The following is a 15,048-nucleotide window of genomic DNA, read 5'->3' as shown; positions in this document are numbered from 1 at the left end:
AGCTCTGTGTGGCAGCTTTGCAGGTTCATGTGCAGGAGATGACACCGGGACAATGGAGGAGCTGTGAACACGGCTCTGGAGGTTGGTGGCTCGAGTCCAGCATCGCGGGCGGCTGTGCGGAGAAAGCAGGGAAGTACCGCTGCGATTATGTGGATCAGCTGGCCAGGCACACGTACAGCCCTGCTCCACGGGCTGGGAAAAGTGCCCACACGCTAATGAGTACAGAGACATGGCAATTAGCTTGTAAGCGCTTTGGATTAGGACCATCTGTGCCATGCTCATAGAATACCTGCTGCCACGGGCCCTCAGCCCGCCTGGCTGAAATGCTCCTGCAGGACAAACGCCCAGGGCAAGGAGCTCACACTTTTCCTGGTATCATGGAATGTCTTCTTAGACAAAGCAGGGAAAACAATTATTTTTCAAAAGAACATTGTGTTATTACAACTCTGAGCATTATAAGCAGTTAGAACTGCTCTCAACAAGTCAGTCCTGAACTCAGTAACACTATCCAGCCAAAGAGCACAGCAGAAACATATGCAGGTTTTTGGATGGGAGGGGAGAAGATGGACTGAAGACAATTCTGTGGAAGATTCAAGTGCATTTCCAGGAAAAGATAAATGATTCATCACACTTATAATAGTGGTTATAGCCCTAACTGCAAAAGCAGCAGCCCAGCACAACCAGTCAGATTAATTAAGAAGGAGTAGAATCACATCAATTCTGAAAATCAGAGAGGAGAAGAGTTCTGGTGAAATATCTTCAAGGAACATTCTGAAACTTTCCAGCATACAATCACCAAATCAGAATTCAGAGCTCCAAACCTGCCTAAAAGAACAACCAGGAGAGACATCCTGAAAACCATGGGAGTCCAGTCCAGCACTAGGGGAGCTGCTCATGCCCTCTGTTCCCAAGATTAAGTGTTCTATTCATTGTACCTTATAGTCTAACAGCTTATGGTAGAAAATATTCCAAAATATAAAAAAAAAAAAAGTTTCTGGGAAAAAGTTCATCTACTTGGGGTTTTTTCATAAGACAGCCCATGCTTTATGGGAAAAGGACATGTGCAACTAGTTTTCAATCTGTCAGGAAAAAATGCTATCTGCTATCTGCCAAATTTATTTGACTATTCAACCTATCAGTAATGAAATGGCAGGGATTTTGAGACATAGTAAGACAGAGTCTGGCATGGTGTATGGTGCATCTGGGGATATACACTATAAGGTTAGCTGTGTTAACATGGATGTGCTGCAGCATCAGCAGTGGCACCTGGCATTGTACCATCCTATGTAAGCACTGCAGGATTTTCTCTTCTCAAATCCAGCTGTGCTTTTAAAATCCAATGTAAATTAGGAAAATCATGCAATTGCTGTATATGATATATCTAACTATGCTTTAGGATCAATTTTATGCAGAGGTACTGGTTATTACTGATCTTGCTGGGTAAGTCCTTGGTTTCAATGAAATCTTGAATAAAGCTCCTAGAAACTTTGGTGAAGCTAAGGCTTAATGCCTTTTCTACCGAGCTTCAAGTCTCATTTCTGAGCACAGAGCAGAATCTAAGAAAGGTCCAATGATTTAGGTCATACTTGGTTCTCCAATATTTCCCTGCACTCAGTTCCCTACCTTGTGAGAGATTTTTCAGTGTCTTGTGATGATACAGAATCTCTGTCCCCATTTCTTAAATGAGGTCGATGCTTCCTCACCAAAACAGACAAGTGTGTGGAGGATGGCATGGAGGTCAGGCACACAATGGCAGCAGGACAAAGAACTCTAGGTCCAGGCTAAATCCAGAAGAGCTCTCAAAGAGGACTGACAAAATCCCACATGCAATGAAACCACTGCAAGCAGAGGGAGTGGGTAGTACCCCAGAGTGGGTCCTTTCCTGCAGGTTCCTCTGAGCTGTAATGGAACTCACAGAGGGAAGGGGCAGTGATCTTATGGTAGGAACTCTGCTGGGTTGTCTCCTGCTCCCTTCCAGAGCACGATTCCTTGCACAGCACACACCTTGCTGATGAACCTCGTTCAGTCCCCAAGGACACATCTCCTAATGTCTGTAGCAGAGACATGTGTCATTTTAAACAGTGGAATGATACCAAATATTGTCAAGAGTATCAAACCCTACAACCAATGTGTACTGCAATAGCTCAATTCCATCTCCTCACAGAGACGTGGTCTGTGTACATGACTCTCAGCTGTGAACGTCTTGTCGGAGCCTGTGACAGGGAAGCCATGTCACATTTGGCCAATGTTTTCTTTCCAGGACTGATCTATGGTTTGAAACATGGAGTCTCCCAGGATATAGGGGGTCAGGCAGATTTTGGTTACCCAAGCAACTCACATGTTATGATTCCTAAACAACTGAGATGTTGGAAGGCTGAGGACACTTGAGGGAAATGATTATGGAAAACAGAAACAGTTTTCCAGCCATACAGTAACACTGCGGTAAGGTCTGCATATTGACATGTTTTCAACTCCTCATCATTTTCTGCATGGCCAACAGATTACCAAATATCAGACTGGACATTTTATTTTCCTGTTTTCCCTTATGAAATTCAGACACCAGCAAAAGAAGAACCTGCTTGGGAAGAGTACAAGGGATAGGCTAGGTGGCCATGCCCTGCACCCTGCAGTGGCACAGTGCCCCTCAGGTGTGCTGCCTGCAGTCAGCCCCTCACAGCTTCAAATTGTCTCATTGGGCTCAAGGAGCTGTGAAACACCAGCCAAGATCGTAAAATAGGATGATGAAGATTACTGAAGGTCAGGGCATCAGATCTTGATGCGCTACCAGTCAGCATTGCTCCAGGGACACAGAAACAGCAGCTCAGTTCACTGGACACCAATGATAACTGTTTGCAGACCATCCTCATCATCACATTTTAAAATTTTATTTATATTTGCCTGGAAAAACTGTTCTAACTGGCAAAGTGATGTGCTTGGATCTCACACACAGAGGCTGATTTCCAGTCTCTGGTGATGAAGTTTCCACTGCAAATCAGCGCCTGTAACCCCAATAACCTTCATTTAGCTTCACAGCTCCTGACCTGAATCAGTCAGTCAGTCATTTAATTTGAGGCTCATGATTAATTAGGTAGGTAGCTCATGTTAATCAGCCATTTGTTAACTGTCAAAATGCCCCCCACTGCATGCAAGACTGTGTTTCTCTAGCACAAGGTGTCCTGGCAAGGAGGAGCACAACTAGGAGCTGGTCAGCCAGAGCAGTGGGCTTGTGTCAGCTCCTGTCATGTAATTCAGCTTTGGCAAATTTAGTCCAAATTCTCTTTTTCCTCTCTACCTGCCCTGAACTGTGCTTGCAAAGGTTAGCTGGCACTCACAGCATATAGCATTAACAGAAATGCTGCCAGTTACTTGAGATACCCTGTCAAAATATTTTCAAGGCAGGTACAAGTTTTTCTTTTGCAAGTACAACATGAGTCACGTCTAAAGTCAGCCCCAAAGTAACAGCCACTGTGATAAGCAGGATAAATCAAATCAATTGGTTTGACTCACATTTCTTATTCATCAGCTTTGCAGTGATTTGTCTTTTCTGACAGCAGGCTACTTGCCTGTACACCTTTCAAAGGCAAATTCAGAGAGAAATGCAGACAGAGGTCTGCTAAGCAGCCCTATGCAGAAGCAGAAGGAGTAAGAGTCACAGGACATAAGAAAATGGCATAAATGTCATAGAGCGTATTACAAATGATCCTACCTAGCTGACCTCTGACCATGGGTGGGTAAAGAAACCATTGTACTGAGCAGACACCACTCAGCTCTGAATATTCAGCCCATTGCCGTGTGCCAGCTGACGAGTGAAGCTAAGGGATTGCAAGCCCCTTCGGATAAAAATGGACCATAACACTCACCCTTTGCAGCAGTCCCAGATACCTAGTGACCAAAACCAATACAATACAAAAGCTTTCCGATTCAGACAAATAATCACAATTTGAAGTGTGGCTGCCTCTTGGCTACCAAAAATACAGATAACTGAATCTGAAAGTTGCCCAGGAGTCTTCATCCAGCTCTGGAGCTAAGCAACATACTGATTTTGGAATAGTACAAGCCAAATGAAATTTGAAAATTAGCATGAAAGCTTAAATTCCTTTTGATTAATTGTTCTTGGTGATGAATTCATCTTTAACTTAGGATATTAATTCATAATTTTCTGCAACATTAACCAAATGACAGGATTTCAAAATCATGGTTCTTCCTTGAGTAGTTCATTCTGAATTAAAATACTCACCCCTCTGTACAGCTGGTTCCCTATCCTTAAATGGAGGTCAATGTTGAAGTTAAGTCAAGGGAAGAAGCAAGGACTATCATATTTGTAATTAATTTATCATCTGTAAGGAACATCCATACTCTGGAGCTTTAAGTTCACAACTGTTTTGGAAACTGCTCTTTCTAGGCAACATGCCATCACTGAGAGAACTCTTTTGTACCAGGAGTTCCTCATCATTCATTTCACTGATGAGATGTTTTGGGATGAATCATGCGCTGCTAGAGTTCATTTTGAGGTTTGTCTTGTACGCATCCCAGTGTGAAACATCCAGTTCTACCATGAAAAATTAGTCTGGTGCCCTGAGACATGGAGGTGACAAGCAGATACATCCCTTGATGATGAAAGAATGGAAATCTTGTAAGCTATGTAGTTGGCATCATCATTTTTGAGAAGACTTTACACCTGGAAAACAACTGATAAATCTATTAAGCCCCAGGTACACTATTTCCCCTACAGGGATCAGTGGCAATGCACCACTAGACCAATATCTTTTACTTTTAAACCCCTTTTTATTAAAAGAAAACAAGCAAAACCAGCTAATAAACATTCTGTAATTCAGAAGAATTATGCCTGTTAGTATGTTGATCTCCAGGAACAGGAGAGGCCAGTTTCTGTTGCTGGCTAAAGAACATGACCCATCCCCAAGATGAAGATTTCATTAGGATCTCTTACCTCAAACTAACATGTTTTTAAATTGTTCTATCTGAAAACAGAAAGGCATACTGCCCTGTATTTCAGGCAGAGATGTCCAAAGAAGGGCTCACTGCATGCTTGTGTCATCCTCTGGGAGAAAATCTTGTGTGAAAAACCGACCAGAGAGGTTGTACATGCCCTGTCCCTGGAAACTTTGAAGGTGAGGTTGGATGGGGCTCTGAGCAACATGACCTACTGGAAGATGTTCCTGCTCATTGCAGGTGGATTGGACTAGCTGACCTTAAAATGTTCCTTCCAACCCAAATTATTCTATGATTAAAACCAGATATTGAAGCAGGTATGAATAAGTTAAATCTTTGATAGTGGGAGGTGGGTCCCTTCAAGCAGTGACAATCCAACATCACATGTATTTCTAGAGACTTGTGTATTTTTTTAAGAACCTAGTAGCAGCTTAAAAAAAATAAGCCGTTAATAAGTGAGGCTTGCAGCCTTTTCCCACTGGTGTTAATTGGTCAGGCAGTCCATGGACCAGTATGTAATGGAATAATTTGGGGGGAAAAAGCACATTTTCCATACTAAGTATGTGTGATGTCGTCACTGCCAAATGGAAATATTACAAGTATTGCAGTAAATTTTGCCACAGACAGAAGTGGACTTTATTTCTACTAGCACCCATCATGCTGTGCCACCAAGCTGTATGTATGCTTAAGTATAAAACCTGTTTATAGCCCAGCAGTCCTTCCTCCTCCATGTTCCCCTCTCTCACAGCGAGGAACAGACTGCGATGGGGCCGGAGGGCCAGACTGTCCCTCTTGTCACAGGTTGCACTGACTCAGCGAGAGCATGAAGCCGCAGCCTCACCCTGTGCCTTGATTTTCACAGAGACATCCTCTGTTTCCGTGGAAATACACAGCCTCGCTGAGCAGAGACTGTGTGTGTGTGTGTGTGTGTGTCTGTATGGAGGGGCAGACTGACGGTGTTCCTTAGCACAGTAACGGTGTTTATACACGGGATAAGGAATTGCCAACTTCCCAGTGACAGTGTGCAGACACCATCCTAAGCAAGATGTGGCCTAAGAAACAAATGCTGGAAGGTGCTCATGAGAGAGAGTAACAAAACAGTAGGTGAACAGAACCACTATGGCATAGGATATGTCTTATTATTTCTTACATTTCTCTGGTTGCTTCATCTCATCATGTGCAATCATAAAAGGCCCTGCTCCTCCCACTTGAGTTAATCAACATGTGCACTGACTGTGAGTAGAACTCGGGATAAACAGACACTCTAAAATATGTCCATATTAACCTCTGTAATCCTCCCTGTGCTTGTTAAAGGTGATAGCAATTTAATATGTATTATTCTCTTCTATTTAATATTTTTATTTATATACCACTTCAGTTTCAGTTTCTGTCTGTTCTACCAGCAGAGAGGTGAAAAGACAGCAATTCTGCCCTTCACTTTGGAAGAAAAAGGATAGAAGCCAGAAGTCTGGGAGAATAGCAAAAAGCCATATTTATAAAAAAGTCACCTCCTTTCTCTTGATTTGTACTAAATAGATTTATTAGAAACACAAGTGAGGACTCACAAGGGCACTGTCAATTTAAAAATTACTGCATCTCTGCCTGTAAAGTACTTACTGCCCTTTGCTGCAAATAAAGCTCTAGCTCAATATAAATGAAAACAAAGCAAAGGTAAAAGTCTCTTATTTTTCTTCCCCCACCCCAGTTTGTGCATTCACACAGCCCTCTCTATTTCTTTGCAGCAATCTGTTGTCTCTTTGTATCTACAATGATTCTCCCTCTTCAGAGGTTTGTTGTACAGTTGCAGAAGAGGGGAAAAGATTTTCATTAAAAAAAAAAAAATAGGCATCAGGTGGTGGGAAGAAGACGGAGACCCTTCCCGCATTTGTAAGCCACCTGAATGCAGATTGAAAGGTAAAACATAAATGAAAAGAGCTTAATTTTTTCTTGCTACGATTTCTAGTAGTGAGTTCATTGCTTGTTGTTTGTTGCTGTGCACCTCAATCCCTTATTTTTATTAATGGCTCCTGAACGTGCGTTTCTAGAAAGGAAGAGGGTCTGTAGGGGGGTAGAGCAGAAGTACACCCAGGGCCAGGGGCCGTGCAGGCTGCCCCGTGCCCTGCTCCCAGCCCCAGCTCTCCAAACAGCGTGGATCTGCTGCCCAGCCATGGGTTGGCTCTAAGCATCGTAAAACTTACGAATAGCAGGTTCTTGTTCCTGCCTTCTGGTGTTTGACCCTCTGTGGGTCACATTTCCAGATAATCGTTGCGGTTGGAAATCTGCTGTTCATGAGAAGTGAAATGAAAATCGCCATTCTCCTGGCCACAGTCGAGCCGGAGATGGCACATCCCAGCCCAGGCCACCACAGCCACCTCTCATGCCCGCAGTGTTCCTGGCTGAGGGATCTTCTGCTGTGTGCTACAGCCCTTTCTGGCAACTAGCCCCGGGGAAACTTGTGTAGTGGGCAATGCCAGGAGGATTGACCCCACCACGGCTTCCCCTGCAGCCCCACAATACAGCTGGGTGCCCTATTTATTTAATTCTCCAGACAAACACATCCCTCAAAACCACATAAAGGTCCTGTCCAAGCAGAGTCAGGATTCATACAGGAGTCTCCTGCCCACCACTGCAGAATCAGGTACCACCATTCCTTGTCCTATAACCGCACAGAGAGACAGCAGAAGTGTCTGCAAAATTCCAGCAAGATCATTCATGATGAAATCAAACATTTTTTCTGGCATTAAATTTTAGCTCAAACTTTTCCTATCTCCACCCCCATCTGACATCCAAGCTGTTGGAAACACACCACCTACCTGGTGTGAGGATGTTGGGCTGCAGAGGCTGTGCAACTTTGTTCATTGGAAAGCTTTTCTGCCTTCCCCTTTGGAGACAAAACCAACGTGGGAGTGCCATGGCTGTGACAGCTCTGCCAGGTCTCTGCAGCGAGGTCCCCAGCTGGAGCACCCTGCCTCTTAGAGTGGGCACACACACGTTCTCCATACCTCTCCTTGGAACAACTGGGGGAGTCATTCCCTTCCACAGCTTGCAGCAGAAGATCAATGGAGGTCTTTCAGGAGCAAAGAAAACCCCAATTCATCCTCTCTCCCCCAGGCACTCTGCTCTATTTGTCTTCTCTGAGTTTGGGGGAACAGTCATCCGCAAGTATAAAAATCAGGGAACAGTTATTACTGCGGCATATTGCTTCCAGCATACAGGTTATATCACAAATGCTGGAAGAGCCCTGTCACGGCCCTCAGGAGCAATTTTGAAGTGTCTTATAATAAGTATGTTTTCCAAATCTTCTGTAAGCTTAGCTTCCAGTTATGCTGTAAGATTTGTCTGAATTCAAATCATTTTTACATTCAGGAAAAAAAAGGCAAATATTTGTTGAACCCGTAATAAATTCAGGATGGATGGATACTAAGAGCAGAATAGTCTATTCTTAGAAATATGTAAATAGGATTTAAATAGAGTTTCTCACAAAGGTTGTGCAGGGAGATAATGGGAGGATTACATTTCTAATGTACCCAGCTATTTTGAATTCTGGATGAGTTCTTTCTCTGAAAATTAATTTTTTTCCCAATGCTACCAAAAAAAACCCCATAAAAAATTGGTGAATTGTATTTTAATCAAATTCTAGGTTTATTCAGGTTAGTTTTAAAATATCTAGAAGCTGCTTTGGAAGGAGGTTGCACTAGAGTCTGATTCAACAAAACCAAACCACAATTTCCAGCTTGTGCATCAGTTTTCTGGGGTCTTGGCAAGGCAAACATGAAGCCCCATTCTCTTCCAGCAAGTACCACAAGTGGTACTTTTTAGGACAATTCCTCCATGTTCTGAAGGATGCTCTAGGGAAGAGGTGGCAAACAGGGGCTTTCACACACTTCCATATGTATTAGCAGGTCAGCAGAGTGATGCTGAGCAGCAGTGCACTCCTATGGGATTTTGAGCCACATGACTTCTGTTCCTGCTAATGGCTCCTTGGCCTTTGTTCCCTCCTGTGGCCTTTGTGTTGGATGCACACACCCATCCCAGTGCTCTGATGCAAAAAGGTCTCTCTTACAGCCTCCCAAGCTAATCTGCAAGCACTGTAGAGTCAGCTCCTCGTGGGTTATCCAAAATGGACTGTATGTACACTCCCCATATTGCTTAAAAGCCTTTTATGAAGCAGTACACTCCGGGGAGCATTGCTGGCCAGCTATCCACAACTCATTTCTTTTGCCCCACCAGCCTGAATATTTATGAGGTGGCATGTGATTTGATGGTACTGGTTCCACATGTAATGATGATGTCATGTGTTTTAGATTTAAAATGCCAGTTTCATTTTGTAGTGCATAATAATTTGTTTCTTTGGCAGTCCATAAAGAATTGCACTGCGTCTTGGCATGCCTGGCTGCAACGATGTGGAAGGGGAAGCAGGAGGACTTAATGTGCACAAGGGGTTGTACCAAGAGTGGTACAGTTCATGTTTTCTGCCAAAAACATCATTTGACATCAAGATCTGTCTATGCATGCCTGGAACACTTGCTGCTCCAAGTACTTTGCCAGCAATGATGAACAAAGCCCTGCAGTATGTGGGCAATGCATATTTGGTGTTAAGTCCCACCCAGCAAGGTCTGATGTAAAGATGGGAAAGTGAGGCAAAGCATCCTGCTAAGGTTACAAAACCCATGTGCGAGAGGCAATCTATCTTGCACAGCTCCCACAGCTTCACTAGAACCATCCTTCCTCTCCCAGATACAGGCATCATCAGATTTCAGGCACCCTAAACACTCGTCTGGTTAGAAGCAGCCCACACCTTCAAGCCTCTATTCAATTTTTTTCCTGAAATTAGAGCCTTGTGCATAATCTATCAAACCTCCTACCTAGTTTTAAACCAGTTTCCAGTACAGGACAAGAGGGGTACATTTGGGAAACAGATGCTCAAAGAAAGAAACAAGTTGGATAAAGAAAAAGGAAACCAATCTTTTTTTTCTTTTTGGCCTAAAACACTGATGCACAGACGTTATACCTCTAAGGGAATAATAACAGGAACCAGCAAGGCATGCAATACCCATGGCAGTAGATAAGAGCATTGCCATCGGATATACACACATGTATGAAATTTCATGTGCTTTTACACAGGAAACAAAGTCCTTCCAGTAACTTCTGCTGCTCACAGAGGTGTCTGTGCCATGCTAGAGCTTCCCAAACAGTGGGATGAATGCTGCTTGCCCGGCGATGGGTTCTAGCACAGTCCCACAGGCATTTCTCCATCGCTGCACCAGAGGAATTATTTCTGAAAGAGCTGTAACTTTATAGTGCTGTAAGCGAATTCATTCAAAGGGGGATCACACTCTGACCAGGTCAGGGTAAAGAGCACCCTGCTAGTGTACTGCTAGCAATATATATGCTGGACCTACAGCAGGTGGGTCTCAATTCTCTCCTCTCTTTGCTGCCTTTTCTGCCTGCATAAAATAATTTATCCTTGTGAAAGCACACCCTGCCTGCACAGGCTGTGTATGAATTGTCATTTCTATCTCAGCTGCATCAGTCTGGGGCAAGACTTTCCTACGTAGCTGTGCTGGCAGGGACAAGCTGTGCCTGAAGGTGGCATCTGCTATTTACTGGCATCTACTCGGCGTAGTGGTGTAAGTGCACTACACTGCACTATAATGGTGTATTTTATTATTACATTTACACGAATACAGCTGTACCCAGATTACAGCTCCTGCTGATCTCCTAATAGCTCATCCTAGCCTTCATGTCTGAATCAGCAAGAAAAACTGTGCAGATAAAGTCTAAGGAAAAGTTGTGAGAGAAAAATGAAACACCCTGAGAACGGGCAAGAAGAAGAGGAATTCTTAAAGGAATTGTTTGCACAACCTCGTTACTGAAATAAACCCATCACTCCCAGTGCATTCCCATGGATGTGGGTGCTTGGTGGGATGTCTCATGGAGGCATGCAGCTATCTCTGCTGCCTGCAGACAGGAGCAGCTTCCCTAGGGACAGGCAGGATGGGGCAGCCATCCCAAAGCTCCCACTGGGCTGCTCCCCATCGAGGAGTGTGTGGGTGCATGGCAGGGTTTGACCCCAGACTCATGGGGCACTCTGCAACCAGTTCTGCATCATGGGCTGACAAAGCCAGTGGGACCCTGCATGAGCTGCACAAAGGGCTCCATAAACCCTGAGCTTCCTTGTGGGTAAGGTTGCCCTCTGCCAGTGGTAAAGAGCTGCTTGCTGCTAATCTATAAGGTCAAGAGCTTTGCAAGCAGAGGCCTGGTGAAAAATCACAGTGTAACAGGTCAAGCCAGTGACAGCATATTGCTCTCTATTGTGAATTCAATTTCCTATTCCTCTCTATGCCTTGGTTTGCTCTCTGGCCTGAAGGGGCTTCTACTGGGGCAAGTTAAGGCAAAGCTAATACCATCTTCACATGGATGGACATAGTTGGAGAAGACAAGCCTTGAAGAAACCAGCATTTTCTTTAGGGCTGGCACAGCAAAAGAATCCGATACAGGTCCAGAGCAACTGTTCTGGGTGCAGTCTGGCTATGCTGATCTGTCAGTTAGAGAAAAGTATCTGGGAGAGCAGAAGGTGTCACCAGACAAAAGATGGGAAGACCCCAGCCCCATTTCAGCTCCAAGGGTGGGGTGGTCTGTCCACATTTCTTTTCATGATTTCTATCTGTAGGTCTAATAAAAGATACTGTCTCTTCCAATATATCCTGCCCTGCACTCTGAGGCTCTCCTGGTAATTTTTTTCTCAGCCAGAGCACTCTAATACCAGGGTGTAATAAGCACAGCACACATGCCTTGGCAGGTTGACTAGATAAGGTTATATACAGTATGACAGAGTTTTTAAATTATTACTGACCTGGCCAAAAGCTCAGTAAGAACTGAACATCTTGTTCTCGTGACATATTGAACCTCTTCTCCAGACCAGAGAACTCTGAATAAATTTCAGCAGGCAGCAATCACTTAGATGCACTTTGGACTCTCCATTCTGCCACTGCTCTTTAGAAGAGCCCCAGGGGAATGCATTTGTGATACAATGACTTCAGATTTCCCCTGTCAGAAATCATTTATCAAAACAGGGAAGGGAAAGATCTCCATCACCCAACAAGGGAGGTGTCAAGCTCACCACAGGGTGGTCAGGACACAACCAACATGCATGCACATGTTAGCGAACCGCAAGAAAAAGGTGCTTTGCAAATATGATTGCCATTCAAAAATACCTAAGGAATTAGTGTAGAAACTTCCGCATACAGCCTGCTTTGGTTTCCAAGTGATGGGAGGAATTGTGTTATGGCTGTGCTATGTGTTAGTCTTGCTCAAGCTCCTGATATATTTTGCAAAATTTCAGACTTCTATTATTTTAAACTAAACATCTCCAGCCAGCAGTTACTCCTTTGGAGATGAGCCTTGAGTCATTGAAGTGCACGTGACCTGCCTGTAGACATCTGTGAATCCTGCACAGCCTGGAGAAACAGCTGTGACTGGTACAACTTCAGAACAAGAAGTAAGGAGAGTATCATTCCAAAAGTGTGGAAAAGAAACATGGTGTCACTGTTGGCAGAGAGACTCAAAGAACAATAAATAATTTGGCTTGGTTTTTTGTTTTTTTGTTTTCCTGTTAACAGCATAAATGTGAACTGGTGCAATTTAAGGGAAGAGTTAAACTGAAGACACTACAGCACCTTACATCTCAAATCATGTTTCCAGTTCTGCAATTATTAATAAAGTCAAACACACTTATTTACTTAAATGGACATATTTATTACCCACAGCTGCCATGGCACCAGTGGAGAAGAAAGATACATTCGTAATCTTAGACACTGTTTTCTGGATGCCGTGAGGTATCAGTTACATCAAACAAGCAGCTGCAAAACCCATCTCCTCTGCGACCTTAGGAACCAGTAGGCATCAGGAGAGAGTGGCGCAGGGCATAATTTTGGGTGTGCTTATGCTTTCAAAGAAAGATGTGAAGGAAGAATGTTTGAAGAAATATGTCAACTATCAGGACTTAAACATTAGGTGAACCCCAGCTCCAGAAAACCGGTGGGTTAGGTTAAATTCAGTAAGTTCTCCACATGCCCCAGCACAGCCTATCAGTAAAACAGGCTTCCTGAGTTGGACAGAGGCAGCAGCTCCTTTCCTTTGAATCTGGCTGCAGAGGCTGCCTGCAGCATTCAGCCAGGGCAAGCCGCCGGTCATCATGGTTTCATCAACAGCTGGAAACAGTTTGTACACAGGAGATTCATCACCCCTTTGCTGTGACAGCATATCATAAAATGTGAAGTTGAAAGGAATGTAATCTCACATCTCATCAAAGAGAAGAAATTTGTTGTGTGTTGGTTTTTCCTTTTTATTTTCAAAGACAAAAAGAAAGATTATCCCTTAAAAACTTTTTAACCCAAACCAACCTCAAGTGGGAAAGTCTGATGCTCTATTTATGGCTCAGTACCTTTGTGTGACCATGCTTAAAACTTTTGCAGTGATTGTTGTCTTGGAACCTCTCATTCTCAGCTTACTGTAGATATTAACTCTTTAAGGCTTGAAGTATTTTTATCTGAGCTAAACACATCAAGGGTCATTTGCCTCATCTAATGTGAACTGACAAGAAGTTAGTTTCCTCTTTAGCAAAGGCAACTTTAAGACAATTAATTAATTAATTAATGTGAAGATAATGAATTTAAATATAAATTTCCAAGCTAACCATCTAGCACTGGAGGGAATGAGGCATTTCCCAAGAGCAAACTCCTCTCTGTTTCACGTGGGTGGGTTGTGTGGGGGACCTGCAGCACCATCCCCATTACAGCAGGGCAAGAGGCATGAAATGTGTATTTCGGATTGCTAAGGATGAGACACCTTCACTAAACTGAGCCTCTGATGCTTAGGCCCATTTTACATCACCCTTTCATGCAAAGATTTTTGAACACGTTGCTGCCTCCCCCTGCCCCCCACTGCTGTCACAGCTGAGTGTCCTTCACGTGAAATTAAACATGAAAGGTGGGCAGACCTCATGGAGTCCTTGACATATCTCCAGGATACGTTCTCTGGATGGGATCCCTCTTTTGGCCATAGTTATTTGCTGTGTCATTATTCCAGAGAGGGATTTTTCTGACAGGGCACTGGAACAAACATTTGTATGGTAAGGAAGGTGCTGCAGCTTTTTCCTAAAGGCAGAAAGACTTTTAATTAATTTCATCTCCTTTTAAAATGTACACTGCAGTCTGATCCCTTAGAATAAAATTGCTGTCTCCTGCTCCCCTGGCGGCAGCTGGAGAACCATGCTCAGGACATCTCTCACATCTAAGGGTCTTCATTTCTCATGCTAAGTGAGAACAATATTGTAATCAAGCATTTCTTCACGAAAAAATAGCTCTGTTTTGAACATGGCTGTGCCCTCTCTGCTCCAGAAGGCCCTGGGGTCCCTCCCCAGGACACTTGCTTTACCTTATGAATGAGGGTGGAGAGTGCAGGCAGGGCTGGAGGTAAAGGTGTGTGTGTCCCCAGCCCTGATGGGGAGGGGAGGCACACCATGCTGACAAAGCATCACCACTTGTGACTGAATTACCAGCACACGATTTATGACCACACTGAATTTAGTACTACCCATATCACTGAAATAAAACCCATGAAAGAGAATTGCAGCTTGAGTCAGTGGCCGTAAATCAACCACTCCCCAAGCCTCCAGGACATCAGAGGATGGGAAATGCATGCACTTGTAAGCACTCCTAGACTCACACAGAGGGCTCCTTGGAAAGCAGATCTGCATTTCCTTTGATTTGTCCCATTAATAATAAATACAGTACAATACATATACATCTCCATTTTTGCTTTGTTAAAAATGCCATGTCTCCACTCTCTCCCCTATTCCCTGGTCTCTCCTCCTCTATTCATAACATTTATTTTTTTAAATGCTCCTAGCATTTCAGTTTCATATTAATAGGAAGTAATTTTTACCCCCCTGTTGCAAATTGTCTCAGATTAAAATGAAATACATGACACTGCTCAGATGTAGCTACATCAGGAAAGAAATCTCACAAAGGCTGAAAGGAAGAATTTTCCCTTATGGGTTAGACTAGGAAACTTAGATTTTCATAACTGGAGTGC

This window comes from Corvus brachyrhynchos, unplaced genomic scaffold (genome assembly GCF_000691975.1).
Source record: "Corvus brachyrhynchos isolate BGI_N302 unplaced genomic scaffold, ASM69197v1 scaffold363, whole genome shotgun sequence".
In the NCBI taxonomy this organism is placed as follows: domain Eukaryota; kingdom Metazoa; phylum Chordata; class Aves; order Passeriformes; family Corvidae; genus Corvus; species Corvus brachyrhynchos.
This window is presented reverse-complemented; position numbering follows the sequence as displayed.